This window comes from Octopus bimaculoides, chromosome 6, assembly GCF_046866305.1.
Source record: "Octopus bimaculoides isolate indiv1 chromosome 6, ASM4686630v1, whole genome shotgun sequence".
Classification (NCBI taxonomy): domain Eukaryota; kingdom Metazoa; phylum Mollusca; class Cephalopoda; order Octopoda; family Octopodidae; genus Octopus; species Octopus bimaculoides.
The window spans coordinates 98893048-98915547 of NC_142933.1; the positions used below are offsets into that span (position 1 = coordinate 98893048).

General features: G+C 35.6%; 1 protein-coding gene across 1 annotated transcript in view; it reads right to left on the reverse strand.

The window, feature by feature from the left end:
• Positions 1-22500, reverse strand: part of LOC106869631 (uncharacterized) — a 313681-nt gene that overhangs the window by 152894 nt on the left and 138287 nt on the right. The window contains exon 3 of the mRNA XM_089354353.1: positions 8594-8720. The gene's annotated coding sequence lies outside the window, so the exon portion shown is untranslated. The remainder of the gene's footprint in view (positions 1-8593; positions 8721-22500) is intronic.

Sequence of the window (22500 nt, forward strand, 5' to 3'; positions counted from 1 at the left end):
ACTAAGAGAAAAAGAGGTTTTATACGACACATTCTACCAGTGTCCCAAGTTTCAAAGTGTTTCGTTAAGAAAATACTGGTGCTCCCGTTTTGAACAAGATCCGAGGTAGAAAATGTTTTGAAACTATGATTAAAAGTGTGTGTGTGTTCGTGAAGGCACGTGGCTTAGTGGTTAGGGCATTCGGCTGACGATCGTAAAGTCGTGAGTTCAATTCCCGGCGACGCGTTGTGTCCTTGAGCAAGACACTTTATTTCACGTTGCTCCAGTCCATTCAACTGGCAAAAATGAGTAGTACCTGTATTTCAAAGGGCCAGTCTTGTCACATTCTGTATCATGCTGAAAACTACGTTAAGAGTACACGTGTCTGTGGAGTGCTCAGCCACTTGCACGTTAATTTCACGAGCAAGATGTTCCGTTGATCGTATCAGCTGAGACACTCGTCGTCGTAACCGACGGAGTGTTCCTTCCTTCTTCCTAGTGTGTGTGTGTGTGTAAGAATTTACTCGCACATGAGTGAATAATAGAAAAGTGTGTAAGTGTTTGTGAATGCAAATATGGGCGAACATATATGTACGGTGAGTAAGGGACAGTGCGGGTTGAACTTATTTTGCCTTCACTCTGCATGGTCTCAGTCGTCCATGGTACGACCAGGTTTTATAGAGAGATTCTGTGAGCCCTGAATTATGGTTATCTTTTCTAAAATTATTAGTTTCAACAGCACATGTTCGTGAAATTTATGTTATAAAATAATGAAACAAACGGTTTCTGATGTATATAAATATAAAACCAAATTACCAGCGCTTTTTTTCCACCCACTTAAAATGTAATTCAACTGTAGGAAATAGAAGACATGTGAAAGATGGACAAAATAAAATCATAAAAGAAGCCATATGTAAGTCCGAGATCTAACGATGTTAACATACGCGCTAACGCTCAGGCACGCACTCACGAATGCTCTCACACACACGCACACAAATTTATTTTGGTACAGTTTAGAAACTGTAATATTGTTTCAGTTCAGTTACCTCTGTAGAAATTAATGTTTCAGATGTTACTAGGCCGAAAAAACTATACGTGTACACACACACACACACACACACACACACACACACAGAGTGTTTAACTTCCAGCATTACAATGGAAACCTTGTCTGTTTAAGGTTTGGCCCCGTGCAAAAGGTTGATTCTATTCTTGTACAAAATCTCTTTGCTCGTGTTCTAAGAATACCGCAAACTTATTTGCAAGAATAATAGACATGACTCATATGGGACCTGAAATTCTCTTTGTTGCATTCATCTGGGTTCTTTTGGGGTTTCTTTTGTGTGTCTTAAATTAACGATTCGTTTTCTTAACAACATTTAAAAATATATTTGAAAATTAAGCAATAACCAGATTGTTAATTTATTTTCAATTTATCCAGTATCCTAATATTCTAAATAAACTTATAATTTCAATCTTAGATTTCGTCAGTATAATTTTGAATTTTAACTTGAAGAATTATTATGATTGTGTATTTTGTTGTATTTCGGGAGGGTCGTTATGCCAGCAATAAACACACGCACTCACCTTTTTACCTATCATTCTTCATAAACACACAATAGATAGGCTAGTTACTGTAGCATTTGTCCTAAGATAACATCTCTTATAAACTTGTATTAAAAACACAATAAATATCAGAGAGACGAAAATCCGTTCCGGTAGCGGCTAGTGAGACCGTCAGATGCATTTCGGCGTTGTGGCGTCTTTTCAATGGCTTGTATTTGCAACAAGCCACATGCTCCGACGGGAATTCTTCGTTTTTGGTTAAGGAAATAATTCGTCAGGGAAGAGGGCAACTCCCATGACCATTCATTTTTTCAGGTCTCATCTTCCGAGACTGGTGGGAGTAAAGAAGAAAGTTATCTATAAATCGGAGATCTGGCCTAAACGCTTGCTACAGGGCACGATAAAGGCACCAAATGACCAGGTAGTATTTTAAACCGAGCGACGAATTAATTTCGCTATACAAAAGTAGCTTATAACAAACCAGGATGTTAGCAACAAAGGGGATTTTAGATTCGATATGATCCGTGTCTTTGTATATAGTTATATATTCGTGTTATCGTTAGAAAACAGTGAATTACATTTTGTACAAGAATATACTGATCCTTTCTTTTTGCGGAGATAAACTCCAGGAACCCAGAATGCAAAGAGCCGGAACAAATACTGCAAGAGAACTGCAGAGTTCCACCAGACTACCACCTCCTGAACTAGTAATTTTATTTTATCGATCCTCTGAAAGATAAAAGACAAAGCTGCCCTCGGTGGGATTTGAACTCAGAGCGCAGTAAACCAGAACAAAGAACGTAATATATTTCGTCATATGCCCTAATGACTGTTATTTCGCTGCTGAACATAAGTACAATTAACGATCACTGGTTTATATTCCATGCTTTTTCAAAACCTCCCTCTTACTACAACTATACTCATTCGTTATTGAAAATTAGTCTTAAGATACGGTTTTGACATGCTATCGCCAAGGATTTCTTCTTCAATAATTTATTGAAGAAACGATTATTGTGTTTTCAGAATTAAGTAGCACCGCTTTTCGTAGTCTTTCTCATATTGTTGCTTAAGCCCAAGAGGGATTAATATTTTAGCATAAAGAGGCTTTTATCACAACATATATTTAAAAAAAAATGAACAATAGGAGGTAAATGTAAGGATTTATCTAAAGAATATAACAATAGAAGAGTAACCATTACTACTTTGAATGAGTAACTAGAAGTGTGTGGCAGCCATCGAATCCTAATGCTCAACTCTCGTGCAAATAGGATTTTGTATTGTAAACGAAATGGCAATGACAGTGCATCGAACAATGCAACCTCTTTGTTTTTAATTCAAATGCCAAGAGTCCAAGATAAGGAGAAGATACAAAAACCGATAAATGCGTATGATCGTAATGGTAATCGATATAAACCGGTGGATTTGATTAGAGAAACAATGAATTGAAGGGGTGATTCATTAGGACTGCAGAAGAATAGGGCTAACAACCGTGTATTTATCTGCATCTGTTTACTTGTTAGCCTTCTTGCTGTTAAGATAACATTTCATGTCCAGAGACAGTGTCGTCTTGTCTGTACTTTGTTATACATTTCCTTTCCTCCACCCACTCCCTCCCCTTCCTCTCTCTCTCTCATTCAATCTCCGTTTCTTTTCTTTTCTTTGCGTACTTAATGACACCGTGAGTAATAATTATACACAGGCCAACAAATAGATTTATTCTTTTTCTTATGCGTTATCGCTTTTAATGGGGTTGGCTCTAAAGATATATATATATATATATATATATATATATATATATGTATATGTATATATATCTGTATATATATCTGTATACATATATCTGTATACATATATATGTGTGTGTGTATGTATGTATATATATATAAATATATATATATGTATGTATATATATCTGTATATATATATGTGTGTGTGTATGTGTGAATATATATATAAATATATGTATATATATTTACACACGCGCGCGCGACACACACACACACACCTACACACACATGCACACACTCATGCATGTATATGCATACAAATATATATGCATATATATATATATATATATATATATACACAAATATAAGTATGTGTTTGTTTATGTGTGTATATATATATAGAGAGAGAAAGAGAAATAAGGGAAGTGAAAAGGAGTGAGAAGGAGATATAGACGGTGTGTGAATATATATGTGAGTTTAATGACAGAATATGTGTGTGTGTGTCGTATTAACTCAGGGTGTTACAAATTTATAAAACAGTGATGTAACGACCGTCTACTCCAGCTAATGTGTCCCTTAACCTGACACCGAAGCCCCACGGTTATGTGAGAATTTGAGTCCCTACCCTTCCACGCTAGCCCACAGGTTGCTGGCACAGATCGACTGTCGATTTGATTAGAGAAAGTACTTGACGGGTACTTTATTTTATCTACCCTGGAAAGATGAACGGGTAGCATGAATTTAATAGGACTTGATCGCAGAGTATAAAGAGCCGAAACGAATATCGCAAAGCTTTTTTCGGACGTTCTAACTGGTCTGCTAATCCACCATTCTCAGCAACAAATAACTCTAAACCAATAGGAAATGTGGCAATTTTACAGTAGGGCAGTCACAAAAATATGGTTTCAAATCAGAAGTCTCTTTTTATCATTACAGCTGCTTATTTTTATTTACAATTATTGTCTATGATGGTTTCTGAAGAGCGAGAAAGATTTTTTATAGTGAGGATCTAGAAAAGCTAACTGCGGTTAAAACTTGGAAAACTGTTTATTAGTTTACCACAGGAGGGTCATTATGTCAATAATATACACCCGCACTGGTTTTATTTCACTTCTTTTATTATTATTATTAGTTAATTACTCTTTTACTTGTTTCAGCCATTTGACTGCGGCCATGCTGGAGCACCGCCTTTAGTCGAGCAAATCGACCTCAGAACTTATTCTTTCCCAGCCTAGTACTTATTTTATGGGTCTCTTTTGCCGAACCGCTAAGTTACGGGGACGTAAACACACCACCATCGGTTGTCAAGCGATGTTGGGGGACAAACACAGGCACACAAAATATATACACACATATACATACATATACGACGGGCTTCTTCCAGTCCCCGTCTACCAAATCCACTCACAAGGTTTTGGTCGGCCCGAGGCTATAGTAGAAGACACTTGTCCAAGGTGCCACGCAGTGGGACTGAAACCGGGACCATGTTGTTAGGGAGCAAGCTACTTACCACACAGCACTACTGCGCCTATATAATTAGTTAACATTTCGCCAATTACTAGTTTATTGTTGGATTAATCGTTAGACCTGATATAGAGACGCTGTATCATTGATGAAGACGCTAATGGCGATAAAAGGATTCTGATAAACCTGGCTGATTGTTTCATTGATCGAACAATTGGATCTTTTTTAAAACGAAACACTTTGAAACTTGGAACACTGGTAGAATGTGTTATATAAAACATCTTTTTCTCTTAGTCTTCTTTAAAAAAAAAAGAAATCCATAAATTATTCCATGTTAAAGTTGTCGTATTTCTGTAATTTCAACCAATCACTGACATTCATTCAGCCGATATACATTAAGTGCCGACTACATAAACAAACGATTCTGAAACAATTAACCCTAACCCTAAGGTTAGGGTTAAAGCAAATTTAAAATGAAAAAAGCAAATAAAACGAAGGTATGGAGATTAAATACGCTTTACATCGCTTAATCAGCCAAAGGAGTAAATATAAACAACTGAATACTTGTCAGTGATTGGTTGAAATTATCGAAATAAGACAATTTTTTTACATGAAATAAATTCGAATACAAAAATATTTTTCTGTTCTATAACACAAAATAGATAAGTATACGAAGTTTGAAAGTCTTTCCGTATCAAAAACACTACGTAAAACATTAATGAAAAATGTGGCCCCCGTTTTAAAATAGATCCGAACAATTAAATAATCGATTTGTTAATTGGTTAAATAGTTAACTAATTGAAAAAGAAGAAGTGATATAGATTGCGGCCATGCTGGAGTACCGCCTTAAAAAGTTTAACCGAATAAATCACCCCGAGAATTTTACTTTAAAGTCTGGGTCTTAGTCTATCATTCTTTAGCTGAACCGCTAAGTTACGGGAACTAAACAAATCAATACCGGTTTTAAAGCAGTGTGTGTGTGTGTGTGAGAGAGAGAGAGAGAAAGAAAGAGAGAGGGGATATATGCAAAGACATGCCCACATAATATACCTCCGGCTTACACACAGTTTTCGTCAACCAAATTCACTCACTCACAAGGCTTTGGTTGGTCCAGAGCTTTGGGATAAGACTCTTGCTCCAGATGCTGCGTGGTAGGAGTAAACCCGAAACAATGTAGTTGCGAAGCAAACCACCTAACCTCGCAGCCATGCATACGCTTATTACATATACACGAACACATAACAATTGTTATATGTTGTATATAGTAATAAATCATACAGTTAGTGGGTTGCACAACCAAACTATTGGCTGTAGCTGTTGCGTGACGAATAGCTCTTTATTGTTATACATGTATTGCACTGTTCCTTCTCATAAAATGACTATAACAATTGCATAACACGCTGCAACCAGCGGGCAGAATCATGAGCGTGTCGGACAATATACGTAGCGCCATTTCTTCCGGCTCTCTATATTCTCAGTTCAAATTCCGCCAAGATCAAGTACCAGTGAAGTGCTGGACACTATATATGTAATCGACTATTCCACTCCCCCTAAGATTGCTGGCCTTGTGCCAAAGTTTGAAAGAATATTAGCGTAACATGCAATGATAAGTGGTTAGAGCAGCAGACTCGCGGTCGAGAGATCGCGGGTTTGAATCTCAGACCGGGCGAGGTGTGTGTTTATGAGCGAAACACCTAAGATCCACGCGGCTCCGGCAGAAAGTAGTGGCGAAGTTCTGCTGACTCTTTCGTCACAACTTTCTCTCACTCTTTCCTCCTGCGCCTAGCTGCTCGCCTGCGACGGACCGGCATCCCGTTCAGGTGGGGAACCTATACACCAATGAAACCGGGAAACCGGCTCTTATGAGCTCGAGAAGGAACAAGTAACAACGTGTAATGATATAGAAAATTATATTTGATGGTATATAAAACGGACTCCTTTTTCCAAATAAAGTCTCAAAAAAAATCACCTTGGGTCCTATATGCGAAGTTGAGTTTCCCATAGCTCAGTTTTTTTCCCTGGTCACTTTTTCCTGAATATATGCTGTTGAAATAGGGTGCGTCTATATGGTCGGGCGTCTTTTCTGTCATCACATACGATATGTGAATTAGCGTTAAAACGCCATCAATTCTACATTGTGGGAACATATTAATTTGAATCTGAAATCTTGTTTATGGAAAAATTAGGAAACAATGAGATTATAAGTTTTGTGTACAACTTGGTTTCTTTGTGAAGAAAAATATCTTAAAATATTTAATGTATTGATGACGGTGTCTTAGCATAGCTTTTGTCCCGATTCCTAAAACAAACTGAAGAACTAAATTAATAGTTCACTTCTGTTCTTTAAGCTATGTCGCAAATGGATAAATCGACAACTCATAACTCCTCGTAGTTCTGCATTTCATCTATGAACAAGGAACTAAATTCTTACTAAGTACAGTCAGTCTAAATGAGTGTTTCTCAACCGGGGTCCATAAAGCCTTTGGTGGCCCACATAAGATTTTTTTTGTTAAAATTTATTTGCAATAAATTGGTTATACGTCTACAATACACAAAATATTGTAACACTTTTTTAATACAATTCTTAGAAACATTTAATTACAATAACATAAGATCTTTGAAACATCGAATGGCTATGAGGCTCCACTCGAGTAAAATTAGGAATTAAGGGGGTTAGTAAGCAAAAAACCGTTGAGAACCACAGGTATAAATGCATAAATGAATCATTGGGAATATAATCGTTGCTGTAAGAAGCTGAAATTGTACAATCGGTTAAAAAAGAAAAGAGTGGGCTTTTCTAAGCTGTCTTGCTTTATACCAGGGGTGGGGAAACCCCCGCCCGCGGGCGTAATTGCGCCCGCAAACCCATTTTATTTCGCCCACGGGCTGATATACTCGTATGTACAAAATATAGTAAATTTTTCAATTATAAAATTTATACAATATTCGTATTCCTATTTGCGACATAAGTCGCGTTTCCACCACGATTTAAAACCGTTAGACTGGAACAGAAAATCGTCCGTTAATTGCCATTTGAATGGAAATTTTGTTTTTACTATAAAACACATAGTGCTAAGTTTATACCACCCCCTTGAGACCCAAATACACTCTAGCTGAAAAATATAGAAACCTCATAAGTAATATAAATGTCCTAAATTCAGTGGCGGTGTTAATGAAGAGGTTACGCGTTAATTCAATGTGTTAAATTTATCTTTATTAATGTATATCGAATTACTCATAGATATATACAAGATCTACACAGATATAAGAGTTAGAAATTGTGATCCACCTGCAGACCTTTTTTTTTTCTTTGTAAATTTTGCCCGCCGCACTAAAAAGTTTTCCCCCACCGTGCTTTATACGTAAAACACGAACACAATGTCATTAAATGGTTAACCTAGATTTTGGCACTCACATATATCTTGTTCTCTGCATGACAACAAATGAGTTGTCCAGGACCTACATATACAGTATATATTGTCACCAAATTGCTTTACACAGTTGCTCAGCATTGACTCACCATAAAATTCATGTCTGTCAATATATTTATTAAACAGACAACCATATAGAAAACAAAACGTCATTTAAACATTTATTTACTCTCATTATTAAACAACTACACATTGCGCAAATCTTGATATAATTGAATTTAAGCTGTAAAATTTGGTCAGTGAATATAAGCTTCAAGAAATAATGATGAATAAATAATAAAAATAGAAATACAGGCAGATGCATGCAGGACAACCTAAGTTCATATTCTTTTTTGCTTTAAAATTTTTGTTGGTGTGGTTGTAGGCTGTGAATGTATTGTTATATTAAAAACTAGTTGAACATATAGAAATATTTAAAAGGATTACCGTAGTAGCGTTTAAGATATCTTCTCATTCTAAAGAAGCGAATATGCAAGAGCCATAATCTGCAAGTGGTAGGTAATCTCCAACCAGGCAGGGCGTGTGTAGATAATGTCGGAAATTTTAATTTAAACTGAAATTAAAGAAAGTGATGTGGTATTAGATATATGATGTAAAGAAAATATTATTGATTTTTTTCTTACAAAAAGACGAATACAATAATATTTGCATATATGTTTCTCCTAACAGTAGTTTTAGCGTAAGCGAAAATGCCTTGCTGACAGAATCGTTAGAGCCTCCGAAAAAAAAAAAAAAATGCTTTGCGGTATTTCTTCCGGTTTTTAAATTCTGAGTTCAAATCCCACCGAAGTCAACTTTGTCTTTCATTGTTTCAGGGTCGATAAAATAAATAGCCAAATACTGTATCGACCCATCAAAATTTCTAGCCCTATGTCTAAATCAGAAATCATTATTAGCGTAAAAGTGCATTTTCTTTTAACTGAATATTGAAAGAAGATAGCAGTTTCATTTTACAATATTCGCATAAACGTAATATTGGTTACAAATTTTGGAACAAGACCAACAATTTCAGGGGTGGGGATAAGTCGATTACATCGACACCAGCGCTCAAATAGTACTTATTTTATAGACCCCAAAAGGATGACAGGCAAAGTCAACCTTGGCAGGATTTAAATTCAGAATATAGTGACGGACGAAATGCCGCTAAGTATTTTACCTCACTTACTAACGATTCGGTCAGCTCATCGCCTTCGCATGAGCATAATATTACTGTTTCATGCTTTTAGAGGTAGAGTTGTTAGTTGTTGGCACTCCGTCGCTTACGACGTCGAGGGTTCCAGTTGATCCGACCAACGGAACAGCCTGCTCGTGAAATTAACGTGCAAGTGGCTGAGCACTCCACAGACACGTGTACCCGTAACGTTGTTCTTGGGGAGATTCAGCGTGACACAGAGTATGACAAGGCTGGCCCTTTGAAATACAGGTACAACAGAAACTGGAAGAAAGTGTGAGAGAAAGTTGTGGTGAAAGAGTACAGCAGAGTTCGCCGCCGTCCCCTGCCGGAGCCTCGTGGAGCTTTTAGGTGTTTTTCGCTCAATAAACACTCACAACGCCCGGTCTTAGAATCGAAACCGCGATCCTATGACCGCGAGTCCGCTGCCCTAACCACTGGGCCATTGCGCCTCCACAGAGGTAGAGTAGAACGGATTATTATAGCACCCATGTCTTTCCCAAGGAGAAATGAGATGTTATGACACTTATGACTTTCCTAAAGACATTAACAGTTAAAGTAAAGTGAAATAGCGTCACTCAATAATCAAAATTGGAATGCTGACTCAGCAGCACACTGGAAGCTTATCTCTAATTTAATCAATCCTGCTTGAACGCGATATTGTTGTGAATACTAATTATAGCTTCATAAGATTCATTAGAACTTCGGTAACATTTTACCCCAACCCCAAAGTAACGGCATTGACAATACAGAAAAAGGAACAAATCAATATTTGTATGTGTGTGTATTTGTGTGTTTGTCTGTGTGTATGGTGGTGGTGGTGGTGGTGGGGCATGTATATATGTATAAATGCAAAGGAAGGAGTTAGTGCAGTAGTAGCTGCCATTTTAACGACAACAGCCGACCTAAAAACGACGACGACGACAACAACATGACCATCAACAATAACAACAAATGCTGTATCAACTGCAGTTTGGCAATGTTCCTACAAATACGCAGTGCCAGGCGTAAAGACAAATCTCCCACAAAAGAAGTAAATCAAGCGCTAAATATGAAAAATATCGGAATATTGGAATAAGTAGCGGCCATGATGCATAAACTAACATGTACTTCAAGTACGAACTGATTGGAATCACTCCAACAACTACAGTGTTTACAAAAATACATAACATTATTCTCTTCTACACTGCTGCACACACTACTAAACTTACACTGAACTATAAAATACTTCCCTCGTATAGGATAATAGTTATTACACTATTCTAGTAAAATACATTACACTGCAATATGCTAAACAACACTAGAATAGCTCAGATGTGTTACACTAAGTTATTTTATCCAGGTTAATCCCGAGAAACTGTTAATCGACTACAGAAACCCAACTGATCAGCATTGAATTGCTCATCAGCAAATCAACAGTTTCCTCACTGTACCGTTTTCTACAGCTCCTGCATTACCTCTGGATATCCTTGTTGCTTATTTTAATTTTATTTACTCTGAAATTGTATGGATAATACCGTACTAAATCCGGGTACCTAAACTTAAGTGCCATATTCACCTGAATCAAAATTTTTGCTGAACTCATCTACCATACCCTAAAAAAAAAAAATTATATATATATATATATATATATATATATATATATATATATATATATATATATATATATATAACTGCATAATAATATATCATGATAATATTTTATTCTCCGATTTGAAGCGAAAATTTATAAATACAAATATATGACTAACAAATGATGAGCTTACAAGGCCGTCCGCGTTTGTATATTATACATACATATACATTATATATATACTCGCACACACACACACACACACACACACACACACACACACACACACACACATATATATATATATATATATATATATATATGCGTATATATATATATATATATATATATATATATATATATATTTGTTATATATATACATATGTATGTATATAATACACACTAATTCACACACACGCGTGCACCCGCATACGCACGTGAGTGTACAAACACGTGTATATGTGTAATGTGTGTATGCGTGATTGGGAACTGGAGTCATGGAGGCACAAAATAAGAACTTGGAGAGCGACCAACCGACCAACCGATCGACCATCTGACTTCCGGTGGGAAGAGATGCATCAAGAGAACGATTGCAAGGCACCAGCCTTATTGCTTCTCATAACGGTGCATGGTATCATGGTATCGATATTACATACATACACACGTGCTTATTCATTAACATGTATTATTTCAAATATAGATAAGAATACACTCGCGTGCGCGAGCACGCTCACGCACACACGAGCATGTGTGTGTGTATGTGTATGTTTGTGTGTATAGATAGATAGATAGATAGATAGATAAGCATATGTATATATATAAGAGACCAAATTGTACGTACGCCGCTACATGTTTTTATATATAAAAAATACAAAATGGGACAAGAACGAAAAAACTTCCAGACAGTTAGGTGATACAAAGATAACAAGGACGGGTCATTCGCAGTTTTCTTTCCTCCGAAATTGCAAAGATAATCTGGAACTCGACTGAGGAAAGAAAACTCCGAATGACCCGTCCTTGTTTCCTTTGTATCTTCCGTCTGGATGTTTTGTTGTCCCTAACTGTCTGGATGTTTTGCGTTCTTGTCCCATTTTGTATATATATATATATATATATATATATATATATATATATATATATATATATATATATATATATATATATATATATATATATATATATATATATATATATATATATATATATATATATATATATATATATATATATATATATATATATATATATATATATATATATATATATATATAGGCGCAGGAGTGGCTCATAGGCGCAGTAGTGGATGTGTGGTAAGTAGTTTGCTTCCCAATCACATGGTTCCGGGTTCAGTCGCACTGTGTGGCACCTTGGGAAAGTGTCTTCTGCTATAGCCTTGGGCCGATCAAATCCATGTGAGTGGATTTGGTAGACGGAAACTGAAGGAAGCCCGTCGTATATATATACATACATCCATATATATATATATATATATATATATATATATATATATATATATATATATATATATATATATATATAATATGCTTGTGTGTGTGTTTATGTTTGTGTGTCTGTGTTTGTCCCCGCCAACATCGCTTGACAAGTGATGCTGGTGTATTTACGTTCCCGTCACTTAGCGGTTCGACAAAAGAAACCGATAGAATAAGTACTAGGCTTAAAAAGAATAAGTCCTGGGGTCGATTTGTTCGACTAAAGGCGGTGCCCCAGCATGGCCTCAGTCAAATGACTGAAACAAATAAAGGAATAAAATAACATGTATGTATATTTATGTATATTCACATATGCTGGCCTCCTTATTGGTGTACGCATGTGCAATACGAATTCAATCGATAAAAACCATATTCCATAATTATAGTTCTCCCTCTGCATTCGCTTGTATGTTTATGTGCGTATATATGCACGTATGTACAAATGTACATACATCTTCACATAATACATACATACATACATACATGCATACATACATACAATAATACATACATGCATACATTAATACATACATACAAATATATATATATACATATATATAATTTTAGTGAGCCTGTGTTTCCTATGTATAATATTAAATGACTGACGTTATTTTCCTTTATTATTATAATAACGAGTCGTATGTATGTCAGAATGTAGATAATCATGAATAATAGAATGGAATTAACATCATTTGGGGATCGACTTGTTAGCCCAAGAATCAAAGGTCCGCACTATATCAATCTATAGATTATGTTTCTAAGGAAACGGTGAGGGTTAGCACTTAAAATCAATAGAAGAAGAATTAATTTTCAATGGAAAGGCTTTTGCATGATGCACGATAACTTAATTATCTCACCAACTGTTGATATCTGGTTTGTAATGTTTTATCACTACGGTGACTAATATTACTATAATAATGATAATAATAACATTTGCAACGGGCAATCTAGTAACATCATTACAATATATTATTTCTCTGACTATTTGCCATGCTACACGCAGGAATATGCTAATGATATGTAAACATACGCGATAATATATATCGTAGCGCGCGTGTACACATACGCACACACACAAATATATGCTGTCTCTCACTTGCGCTGTTTTTATCATATGTCCGCATAAACGATAATGAAGATGAAGATGATAATGATGATGAGCCTTTTACTATAAGCACAAGGGCTGAAATTTTAGAGGAGGAAGCTGGTCGATTACAGCGACCCCAGCACTGAACTGGGACTTTTTTTACTGACCCCGAAAGAATAAATGGCAAACTCGACCAAGGCGGCGTTTGAACTCAGAACGTAAAGACGGACGAAATGCCGTTAAGCATTTTGCCGCGCGCTAACTACTCTGCCAGTTCGCCGCCTTCCCACGAATAGTCAGGTTTGTAAGGTGAAAAAGATAGATAAATACAATCCTTTTAAAGTGCGAAATAACACGGGTAAGGAAAATGAAGTAGGTAAAGAAAGTGCCAATTATTGTTGAATTCTTGGGGACAGCATCAGAAGGCATCAAGAGGAATGTAAAGAAAATCGGAATAGGGTGCCCAGCAGAAGTCCTACAAAAGGTTTGCCTCTTTAGCACAGCCAAACTAATCAGGAAATATTAGACGGTTGAAAAGAACGGATAACATGGTACTGTAGGATGCAGGTAGCAAGCCTGATACGCATGGAAGAATCCAGGAGTTCCAACAAAACCTGAGTTAAAAAGAATACCAATAGTAATTGGTGCACTTGGAAGTATCAGCACTCACTACCAACATGGCTGAAAAAGATTGGAGCAAGTGTAAAGGTAGAACACCTACAAAAATCAGCATTGCTTGGAACTGCAAGAATTCTTCGCAGGGTTTTTGAAGCCTGACCAGTAGACAAGTGTCACCTTAGTCTGCTGGCTGTGGATAGCTAAGAATATTAATAATATTAATAATAATAATAATAATAATAATAATAATAATAATAATAATAATAATAATAAATAAAATAATAATAATAATAATAATAATGATGATAATAATAATAATAATAATAATAATAAAAAATAAAATAATAATAATAATAATAATAATAATAATAATAAAAAATAAAATAATAATAATAATAATAATAATAATAATAATAATAATAATAATAATAATAATAATAATAATAATAACGATCGTAAACACACGTGTTACATCAAAATCAGACCATCTTGGAACCCCAAAACACCATGTACAAAAAAATTACAAACATATTAAATAACACCGGTATTATTTCACCCAAGAATAACAACCGAGAAGTACGTACTGTAAGCTTGTTACGAAAAAAAGTACGAAGATATGAACGTGCAAAACAATCTGACAACAGAAATAAACGAACCGGTACCCTACGAAAACGATGACCGTCAAAATAAAGGGCCGGACGTTGTTCCTCATGTCCCGCAAATAAAACCAAAACGGCATAAATGGACACGTGAAGAACACATTTCGATCCTACACGCCTATTTCACAGCAGTACTCTACCCAAAAAACGAAAACGCAACAACACATACATATAAAACATGGAAGAAAAATAATGTAACAAATATATATAACATACAGAAAATTGCACTACTGGGTACTGCACACATTCTACGCAAAACACTTTCAATACAGTAAACATAAAAGCACCACAGCAAACCACAGCACATACCCAAGGCGCACAGAGCTGCGCTCGGTAGTGAAGTGAAAGCACGTTATAAAAATAAAACTACTGAACAATAATAATAATAATAATAAGGCGTTGAGCTGGCAGAAACATTAGCATGCCGAGCGAAATACTTAGCGGTATTTCGTCTGTCTTTACGTTCTGAGTTCAAATTCCGCCGAGGTCGACTTTGTCTTTCATCCTTTCGGGGTTGATAAATTGAGCACCAGTTGCGTACTGGGGTCGATCTAATCGACTGACTCCCACCCCCAAAATTTCGGGCCTTGTGTCTAGAGTAGAGTATAATAATAATAATAATAATAATAATATGTCCCGCATTATGACGACGCATTTGGTCGTCTGCATGACTGGACCGTACGGCGTACCTCACCGACTGACCCTGCTTACTGTATCTGTCCACTATTCATCAGTAGTGGAACAGCTCACTTCTCACTCCCTCCTTTGAGATTTTTTTCTAATATATATTATTTCTCCACACATTATTATTCTTTTCTTCAGAATGCCGCAGTTAGTACAAGTATACATCGTTTACCTATAGCGCTACTAACACATAGCGACCTGACTAAAATCCTTCAGACAGATTTATTATTATTATTTTTTTCTTCCATACAGAATTATTTTTTCTTCAGAATGCCGCAGGAAGCACCAGTCTACATCGTTTACCGGTAGCGCTACTAACACATAGCGACCTAACTTAAATCCTTCACACGGATTTGCATTATTTTTCGCTGTATGTAGTTCAGTCCTGTATTAGAGTTCCAGCTTTATCAGCCAATTTTTCTTCTCAATCTTTTTCAATAGAATTTATATATTTTTTCTTCCACACAGAATTATTTTTCTCTTCAAAATGCCGCAGGTAGTACCAGTCTACATTATTTATTGGTAGCACTACTAACACATAGCGACCTGACGAGAATCCTTCACACGGACTTATTATTATTATTATTATTATTATTATTATTATTATTATTTTCTTCCACACAGAATTATTTTTCTCTTCAGAATGCCGCAGGTAGTACCAGTCTACATTGTTTATCCGTAGCACTACTAACATATAGCGACCTGACTAAAATCCTTTGAACGGATTTATATTATTTTTCACTGTGTGTGGTTGTTGTGTCTTCTTGCACCGTCCATTTGTGTTGTGTCTTATCTTCCACCGCGTGTAGTTCGACTCCTCGTCGCCACTGATATGTCCCGCATTATGACGACGTATTTGGTCTTTGTGTGACTGACTCGTACGGCATACCTCGCCGACTGACCCTACTGACTGTATCAGTCCACTATTTATCAGTAGTGGAATGGCCCACTTTTCTTAACTGATTGGAAGTGTTATAGTGTACATTGTTTTGTCTTGGTATAAAAGATAGGCTACAGCAGATATTCTGCTCAGAACCACAGATTTGTTTGTCAGTTGCTTGACCTTAACCAGTTGAGCATGTCCCTTTGGGACTGACGATATGTGCATCTTTGATCATGAGCAGAAGTAGTAGGGTAGCCCCATAGCCATGTGTTGAGAGGAATCCTTTGGAGTTTGGATAAATCACATCTGGAAAGATGATGTTTTGTTCATCATCCTTAAACAACACTTATTCAGAGACCTTTTGAGCGGGATGGGCTACTCGGCCTGAAGAAAATTCTAACTGGGCCCTACCTGCAAGGTCATGCGCTGTTTATTTTGATATGAGATCGCCATGTCGCACACATGTGCCTGGTGTACCTTTATCAGACGGGTAGCCATGATGGATATATTGGATATATTGCCCCAGTGTCACTTTGATGGCATGCACTGCTCTCTCACTCAATAATAATAATGATGATAATAATAACAACCCTTTCTACTGGAAGCAGAAGGCCTCAAATTTGGGAGAAGGGATTAAGTCGATTACATCAATCCCAATGTTTCAGTGGTACTTAATTTATCGATCCCGAAAGGACGAAAGACAAAGACGGCTTCGGCGGAATTTGAATTCAGAACGTAAAGACAGACGAAAAACCGCTGAGCATTTCGCCTGGCGTGCTAACGATTCTGTCAGTTTAACAATAATAACAACAATAACAACAACAACAACAACAACAACAATAATAATAATAATAATAATAATAATAATAATAATAATACACGATTATGGCAAGCTTGGTATGTAACAAATGACTCACTGGCTTTTGAATAATATTTAAAATATCTTTTTCGGGTTTAAGATGAAATAAGAAAAACAAAAAATACACGGAGAACATAAATCTATTCACAAATTTGTTGTAACTGTTTAATTTGATTAAAAACAAAAGCTAAAAACAAAAAAGAGAACCGTTAGTCGAAAAGTTTTGTATAAATCTGATGGAGCTCTTTTGTCATAATTTTGTTCGCTTTTTCCCGGGCAGGACGCAAGTGATTTGCAAGTACATTTGTCTTCATATGTTTTAAGTGCTGAAAGTTCAGCCGAGTCAGAATATTTTCTGAGAATCTGTACGTTTAAGGTGTTTGTCAAAGTCGCAGTTGTTTGTAGTAAAAATCCTCGGCAACTTCCGCCGACGTGGTGTTGTGGTACATGACGTCATACCTATGCACATTAAATTTTTAAATCTTTTACTTGTTTCAGTCATTTGACTGTGATCATGCTGGGGCTCCGCCTTGAAGGGTTTCAGTCGAATAAATTGACCTCAGAACATTTTTTTAAATGCCTAATACTTCATGTGTCGGTTTCTTTTCACCGAACCGCTAAGTTACGGGGACTTAACGAGACGAACAACGGTTGTCAAGCGGTGGTGAGATACAGCCACAAATATAAAAACACACACACACACACACACACACACACACACACACACACACACACATATATATATATATATATATATATTTATTTATTTATACTGTATATATATATATATATATATATATATATATATATATATATATATATATATATATATATATATATATGTATATATATATATATATGATGGGCTTCTTTCTGTTTCCATCTACCAAATCCACTCACAAGGCTTTGGTCTGCGAATGGCTATAGTAGAAGTCACTTGCCCACGGTGCCACGCAGTGAGACTGGACTCGGAACCATGGGGTTAGGAAGCAAGCTACTTACCACACAGCAAGGACAAGTTACATTCGGGTGTACGCACACACACGCACGCGCGCGTCCGGGCAATGCGTATATGTATGTAGATATATATACATTCATACATACACACACACACACACACACACACACACATACACACACACACACACACACACACATATATATATATATATGTTTACACACAATTAAGTAAAATCATAAATTTTTTATTTAAAAAGAAATATTCGGAATGTCAGCAAGTGACTAAAACGTATATTTGCTTTTAAAATATATTACCATCTGAAGTACCATCAACACACACACACACACACACACACACACACACACACACACACACACACACACACACACACACAACAAAATCAGTGAAATTTTGTAGTCTTCAAATGTAATTCTATATTTCTGAAGCGTTCATTACTAAAACCTATATCAGTATTGATTATAAATAACTAATTTACGTTCTCCCGTCAAGTTTTTTTGCTTGCATGCACGTCTGTCGCTCCCTATCATTGTATTCGTTTTCTCTCTATAATTATAACACACTGTCGTGTATATGTGCTTGTATATTTTCTGTTTGCTAGGTTTTTTTTTCTCTTTCTCTCTCTCTCTTTCTCGCCTGTCTGCTTAATTTGATTTATCTCATGAAACTTCTATATCCAATTCAATATCATGGATACATAGCTATGACAAACGTAGATGTGTATAGAAATATGAAGCAGATATTCACAAATGCAAGCTGATGTCAGTAATACGATTCAATTGACAGCCATTTTAAGTTATTCATGATTTTAATCACTCTATTACTCTAACCGTGAAATACTCTGTAGTCTTCACTCAATTGACGTATTGTAACTTTATGATTGGGAAACACAGTCAGATGAATTATCAATTGCATTTGTATTAAAGCTACTTTCTCAATATAGAAGTTTTTCAAGAGGAAACTTTTGCTCAGAATTGAAACACATTCAATCGACATTTTCATATTGTCAACATTAATATAATTCTGCCTTGTCCTCTTTTCTTGGGTAATTGTGTTAATTTTGCTGTAGAGATTGTAGAATAAATAAATATAAGAAGTGTAAATGTACTCAAAGTCTCTATGGGTTCATAAGGGTCATATATTTGTGAAAGGTTTAAAGTAATAAGATGTTGGAAGACACATATATATCATATTGGATCGAACGCCATTCTATTTTACCCAGTATTCCTGGATGATCTAGAATACGTTTCTTCTTTTCAATCGATAATTAACTCTTTGCTGTTCTGTGCTTCACATGTGATACACAAAAAGTGTTTCCCCGGCGTCCATATATCATATATGATACACATTCCCAGATTTGTATTACTCAGAATGTACGAAACAAGGGCTAACTAAAAATCTGAAAATAAGCATGGTCGTTTAGGACAAAGTTATGAAAACGCTTTGGACAGGAGAAGAATTAGCGTATTCGAAAAATTACACAAATTTTTTCTAGTAGATTTAAAGTCCTTAATTATCAACTGATGTTCATGCCTTGGCCAAATAACCATTCGCTTCGACAATATTTCAGAAATGTGAGACATTTAAGACATATTCACACTCAATCATATTTAATTCTCTTCGCCTACGCTTGCAAAGCTACGACATGCAATTTGCGTTTGTACCCTTTGTGAAATTTATTCTGGTGAAGGGCATAGATTCAAGGCTTGTTAAATAGGTTTTGTACTAACCCCAACTTCCACCACCCTTAAAAGTCAGAAATTTGAATTTATCTACCATTTGAAATAAATTAACTTTTCACAAAGCATTAGAATGTATTACAAGTTTTTATATAATCTTGTACACGTGTTAACAGACGAATTGTGCCATCACCACTCACTGTAGGTTGTAATGTGTACAGCTTACATCACTAACACATATAGTGAAGTGATTATACAGCAGTGCATAGCTTGTTACAGTTAAAAGATTGTGACAAGATTGCTGAATAAGTGGTGATGGCGTCTAATACGAAAAGTACATCAAGTCGAGTGACAAGTTAATGTTATTCAACCTGCCTAGAGGGCATTACTTAGCGTTTCGCATTCCTACACTATTTAGAAACACAGTGTACTGCCATTTAAACATAAACGCTTATTATATGATAAGATGTTCAAGTTTACTTTATTATAATTTACATCTCGTTCATGTTTTAATGAACAGCTCAACTACGATGCAATACTGCTGTTTACCAATGTATTGGGTTATCAGATTAATTCGTTCGATTTGCTTCCTTCCCCTCACCACAATTCATTCTAATCCTTTTGAAAATTATTTTTACCGTAGTGTTTTATGTTTTTTTTTTTGTAGTTCTATTCTTCCTCTACATCGTTTGTCTATCGTTTTTGAACTTTGCATAATTTTTATCTCTTTTTAGATATATGACGATGGGGGTACTAAGGAGAAAAGAAAAACGAACGAATTTATCTGACAACTCAATATCTTTGATATTCACAAGTGTAGTGTTATCACATCAACTGGTACTAATTTTATCGACCCCGAATTGATGAAAGGCAGAATTTGAACTCAAAATTTGAACTCAAGCTTTGAACTCAGAACATAAAGACGGACGAAATACCGCTAAGCATTTTGTCCGGCGTACAAACGAATCTGACAGCTTGACGCTTTATGAGGATATTTAAATATTATGATAGAAGCCAATCTCTCTTTCTCTCTTTCTCTCCCTCTCTCCTTCTCTCTTTCCTCTTTCTCAATCTGTCTCGGGGTAATTTTCAAGATGGAATATATTCTTACTTCCTATCTAGAACAGCTGGCTCAAACAAAATAACAAGCTATTCTTTGCACCATATATTCCAGTCGACATCTCCAGTTAAATCCTTTTGTTCCAACTCAGCATTCTAAAAATACTTATTTTAAATAACATAACCAGCAAAATATAAATATAAGGCGAAATAAAATCAGGCCAAAACAATGTGAGGTTTTAAAACATTAGGAGTTTTAACAGACACCAGATAACATATATGGGTTATTATCCTCGGTTTTTGTTCATTTTTAAAAGAATTTCTGAAATGCTAGAAGTAATAAACATAACTTGGTATCAAATCATACCAAGTTAGTGTTTGGTTTTTATCGTGGCGTCTATCTGTTTCATAATCAAGAAACTTTTATTTTTTCAAAAATTCCTTTTTAAGCAGGATTTGTCACTTTGTTTCAGCCATTACTATTTCTGTATGTCACTCTATATTAGTAATATCTTACTATTTCGCTTTATCACACAGTATTTTGGATATACTATTTCAATAATATCGCCTTAATTCAATTACATTTCTACCCTATTGTGACAACAATCTCATTATTTCAAAACACAAGATTGACACTTCTTTCAAACAAAAGTATATCTTTCTTGGGAAAGAAAAAAAATACATAAATAAATAGATAATACAAATAAAGTAAAAATCAAAATAAAAAAATTATTATTTTTTTCATCCCAAGAAGCAAAAACAAAAACAGCAACAATGTAATTCACCGAAATCTAATATAATAAATGAAATTCTCGCTTTCCGTTCTCATATATTTCTAAAGGAACGACGAAGCGCTGAGTAATCTTATAGATATTAAACATGCTTCTATGTAATCTTTTATTACAGATACCACATTTTATGTCATATTATATTTCCAGAAAGCTAGGCGGCCAGGATATCATAATGACTAAACTACAGATGCTAATATTCCATTTATAAACAACTATAAAAATTAAACGTCTAAATGAACTTATCCTACATGCGCAAGTCTTGCACAGTTACTAGTCTCCTGAAAAATATAAGAACAGTTATTGGAACTATATTTGAAATGAGCTCAAATTTGTTTACCAGTTGAATCTTAATATAAACTTGCTTTCATTATAACAAGCTCTACAAAATGCCTGACTGATGTCTGATCTATCGAGACGTTTCGAAAATTCATAATTGACCCGTAATCTCTATTAATGGTTTAAAAAATTGCAATAGAACCCTCATAATTTTTTAACGCTCCAAACCAGCCCTGATCGTAAGACTGACTGCAACATGCAGCAATGTCTAATTTAGCATGGGTTCTATGGCTGGATGCCCTTCTTAATGCCAACCACTTTACAGACAGTACTGGGTGCTTTTTTAATGGTACCAACACTAGAGTGGTGATTACCTGGTGGCTTGCAAGGTAAAGGCTTAAAGTAGTCCCTATAAATGAAAGAGAATTAAAGAGGGAGTCGCTGTCTGTGGGGTTGGATTTGAAAGACTTTTGGTTACCATTTCTAGCATGTTGAGCAGCCACGTAGAGAATACTTCGTTCACTC